At 44.1% G+C, this 4,891-nt stretch overlaps 1 pseudogene; it reads right to left on the reverse strand.

Moving 5' to 3' along the window:
• Window positions 1-3,357: 3,357 nt before the first annotated feature.
• LOC147095762 (uncharacterized) lies at window positions 3,358-4,188 on the reverse strand (annotated as a pseudogene).
• Between the last annotated feature and the right edge of the window lie 703 nt (window positions 4,189-4,891).

The raw sequence follows: 4,891 nt of genomic DNA on the forward strand, positions 1-4,891 counted from the left end.
TTGAATCTAATTGCTGAACTCCAACCACCAAAAATCAAACCATGACCTCCTAATTTGAACGACTCTTTTACAACCAAAGCTCAGATTCACGGATTGGTCAGCTAGTGTAGTGGTCATGTTGCTGGACTAGTAATATCAGAGCCTCTGCATTCAAATCGCACCATGGCCATTTGAAAATCTTACTTTTGTTTATGGAACGAATCTGGAAATAAAAAGCAGTAAATGTGACCACGAAGCTCGCCCATTGTAAAAACCAAATTGATTCGCTGGTGTCCTATAGGGAAGGAAACCTGCCCTCTATATTAGTCTATCAGTGACTTCCATCCCACAGCAATGCAGTTGACTCTTTACCTGCCTTCAGAAGTGACCTAGACCTGGATAGAGGAATGGCTATCTAACAGAAGGCAGAGAGTTGGGATAAATGGTTCATTCTCAGACTGGCAATCAGTAACTAGTGGTGTTCCACAGGGGTCAGTGCTGGGTCCCCAAATCTTTACAATCTATATTAACGATTTGGAGGAGGGGACCGAGTGCAACATATCAAAGTTTGCAGATGATACTAAGATGGGAGGGAAAGTAGTGAGTGAGGAGGACATAAAAACCTGCAAGGGGACATAGACAGGCTAAGTAAGTGGGCAGAGATTTGGCAGATGGAACACAATACTGGAAAGTGTGAGGTTATGCACTTTGGCAGGAAAAATCGTAGAGCAAGTTATTATCTTAATGGAAAGAAACTGGAAAGTACTAAAGTACAAAGGGATCTGGGATCCTGGTGCATGAAGCTCAAAAGGTTAGTATGCAGGTGCAGCAAGTGATTAAGAAGGCCAATGGAATGCTGGCTTTCATTGCTAGGGGGATAGAATATAAAAATAGGGAGGTATTGCTTCAGTTGTACAAGGTATTGGTGAGACCGCACCTGGAATACTGCATACAGTTTTGGTGTCCATACTTAAGAAAAGACATACTTGCTCTCGAGTCAGTACAAAGAAGGTTCACTCGGTTAATCCCGGGGATGAGGAGATGGACATATGAGGAGAGGTTGAGTAGATTGGGAGTCTACTCATTGGAGTTCAGAAGAATGAGAGGCGATCTTACTGAAATATATAAGATTGTGAAGGGGTTGGATCGGGTGGATGCGGGGAGCATGTTCTCGATGATGGGTGAAACTAGAACTAGGGGGCATAGTCTTAGAATAAGGGGCTGCTCTTTCAAACCTGAGATGAGGAGGAACTACTTCACTCAGAGGGTGGTAGGTCCATGGAATATGCTGCCCCAAAAAGCTGTAGAAGCTACATCATTACATAAATTTATAACAGAAATAGACAGTTTCCTAGAAGTAAAGGGAATTAAGGGTTACGGGGAGCGGGCAGGAATTTGGACATGAGTCTAGTTTTGGATCGGACATGGCCCTGTGGGTAGCGGAGCGGGCCCAGGGGCTGTGTAGCCTGAACCTGCTCCTATTTCGTGTTTCTAATTCTGTTAGATTCAGGAGATGGTTCTGTGATAGTAGATTGGCGGTTAGGATCAGATCAGCCGATTGGCGTACTCCTGCTCCTATTTCTTATGTTCTTATGTTCTTATGTAAGCCACTCAGTTGTATTAAACTGCTACCGGCGGTTCAAGTTGAAGGTCAATCACAACCTGATTAGAGCAACTAGGGATGGGCAATAAAGGCCGGACTTGCTGTTAGGTCAACTGTTTGTCAAACTCCTTCCTTCTCTGGTTTACAACAACACGCTTCGAGTAAGCACGAGACACTTGATGGTGGTGCATACAGAACAGACTTTATTCATATACAGCATAGGTGATCAGTCTATACTGTATACAGAGAGTAGCTTTTCAGTTTCTCTATAGAGATCTCCCACTAGCTGTTGAACACCCTGCTCCTTTTTACACCTTACTCTGCCTGCATCAGAGGTACATGTCACAGATAAGATCTCCTGATGTATCTGTTCCCGAATCCGTGGAAGATAGTCTATTTAAAAAAGCAGCCTTAATTGTTTACTTTAAAGATATTTCGCTCAAACAAGACTTCCTGACCCAGATACTCTGGATTCGATTGAGATGTCGTTTTCTTAACAGCTTAACTTCCTAATCATCCTTTCTACACTGCATTTAATAAATACATTGCCTATTGTTATTTCACAAGCCACTAAAGATATACTTTAATCACTCACGGTCGATGTTGTCCAGGTCACTTATTACTTTGCTAAGGCATTCTGCTGTTTTTTTAATTAATTCACAGGACGTGGACATCTCTGGCAAGGCCAGCATTAATTGCCCATCACTACATCGCCTTGAGTAGGTGCTGGTGAGCTGCCTTCTTGAACCGCTGCAGTCTGTGTGGTGAAGGGTAGTTAAATGTCAACCACATCGCTGTCAGTCTGGAAGTCACATACAGGTCAGGATGGCAGTTTACCTTTCCTAAAGGATATCAGGGAACCAGCTGGTTTTTTTATAACAAGTCTCATGGTCACCATTGCTGATACTTTTAATTCCAGATTTCATTAATTGACTGAATTTAAATCCCCCAGCTTCTGTGGTGGGATTGGAACACACCTAATCCAGGTCATAACTCCAGGCATTTGATTCACTAGTCTGGTAACATAACCACCATGCTACCGTAACCCTGTTTATGGTGGAAAGTCTTTTGCTCTAAGATACAAGGCGGTTCGATTGTTAACCCTGAACTCAACAAGATAGCCAACACTTTTCAGCGAAGCCCACATTCTAAGAATAAATTCAATTAAAAGATAGTCCAGATTCCCATTATTTTACAACATGGTTCAATTCCTACATGGCCGCGCGCACCCATTGATGTGACTTCCTGTGTCTGTCAATTTCCAGTCAGGACAACGGTCTGGAGCTTTGTGAGAATAAAAAACACTTTTTGTTCCTTACACTTTTGAGAAATACATATCCGATCGTCGTGTTTCCGATATCTTCACACACACAGAGACCATACTGGTTTCCTTACAGACTGGATGCAGAAGCAATATTCACAATGAATCTCTGATGTCCTCACACACGAACCTGACAGCAAGTTCCCATTGTATCTCTGAAAGCTTCAACCATCGGGTCCATAAGGGATTTTCTACAATATGTCAAGGGCCAATGGGGATCCTTGTCTGCTGTGTATGCCTCACAAGATGAAGAATGGAGAAAGGTTGTGAAGTCGCCGTGGCGTGTTTCACAACAGCAGCAGAACTACCGTCTCCTTGCAAATAAGGGAAGTGGGACAACTGGTGATGTGGTGGGATGAGAAAGAACGTGCGGAACCTGCCTCAGCCAAACTGACAAAGCAACAACAAGCTGGATACCGGGAAATAGGATTTATTTTATGTGCAGTTACTTTCATTACTTGCATAATTTAAGAATGAGAATAAACGGGTATTTCACCATATTTTTCACCTCCTCCCGGAATCTCCTCTGGGTCAACGCATAAATGCAGGTGTTTGTGCAGGAGCTCAAATAATTCAACAGAAGGGTGATTCTGATCGCCAAATAAAGCGAGTTTGAACCAGTGAATGTAATTGCCTCCGTGACACTGACAAAAAAGTGTATTATAGTAACTGGTGCCATCAACACAATCAAGCTCCCTGAGATAGTGAAGAGCAGAATGATGGATGTTCTTCGGTCCTTCATCTCGGGATCACTGCTGCTCTCCCCAGTGTTGCGGCTCTTCAGGGCTCTGCGAGCTCTACTGGCCACTAAGATGTGCCTGGCAGTGAGAGAGTTCTACAGTAACATCGCAGGGTATGGAAGTAATGGGGAAGCTAAATTGCTTATCCACTTGTAAGCTATCCATCTCGGCGAAGAGACATATCCCGTTACTGTACGACAGCCCCACTCTATATCCCCAACAATATAGTAGGGCTCATAACGGAAATAAACAGGAATGTTTATCAAAAAGCTGAGCACACACACCGCAGTTAGAACCACAGTGGCAATTCTTTCGGTGCAAAATTTTACTTTTACTTTCTGACAACAAATGGCTATGAAGCGGTCAAAGGGGATCGACAGTGTGGACCAGACAGAGAGTTGGCTACTAACTACTTGTATAAAGGCAGTAAGAAGACACGCTATGGTATAGCTCAAGAATGAATGCAGGAAATGATACCGAAAGATGCTTTCCACGCTTACATTGAAGAGACAGACCATGAGATCTGCTACTGCCATAGCCGCCATGTAATGAGTGATTCATTTGGAGAGGCCGCACTTTCCCCGGGACGTATCACAATTGACATCATGTTCGCTGTAAACAATGGAAAATCAAAACAGAGGAATCAAAGAAAATCACACCCGCTCGGAATTGCGTATTTTTCGAATTTCTTCACTTATGGGATCTGGGCGTCACTGGCAAGGCCGGCATTTATTGCCCATTCCTTATTGCCCTTGGGAAGGTAGTGGTTAGCCGCCTTCTTGAACTGCTGCAGTCCATGTGGTGAAGGTACTCCCACAGTGTTGTTAGGTAGGGCGTTCAAGGATTTTGACTCAGCGACAATGAAGGATCGGCGATATACTTCTAAGTCAGGATGGTAGAAACCTAGAAACACAGAAAGAAACAGAGAAAAATAGGAGCAGGAGTCGGCCATTCGGCCCCTCGAGCCTGCTCCGCCATTCAATATATCATGGCTGATCCTATATCGCAGTACCATATTCCTGCTCTTTCACAACCTCCTTGATTCTTTAAATCGCGTGTGACTTGGAAGGGAATTTGTCGGTGGTAGTGTTCCCATGTGCCTGCTGCCCTGGTCTTTCTTGGTGGAAGAGGTCGCGGGTTTGGGAGGAGCTGTCGAAGAAGCCTTGGCGAGTTGCTGCAGTGCATCTTGTAGATGGTACACACTGCAGCCATGGTGCGCTGCTGGAGGATGGAGTGAATGATTAAGGT

The sequence above is a fragment of the Somniosus microcephalus genome, unplaced genomic scaffold (assembly GCF_052327205.1).
Source record: "Somniosus microcephalus isolate GS21.2 unplaced genomic scaffold, FLI_Smic_1.0 unresolved_chr1, whole genome shotgun sequence".
NCBI classification, from domain to species: domain Eukaryota; kingdom Metazoa; phylum Chordata; class Chondrichthyes; order Squaliformes; family Somniosidae; genus Somniosus; species Somniosus microcephalus.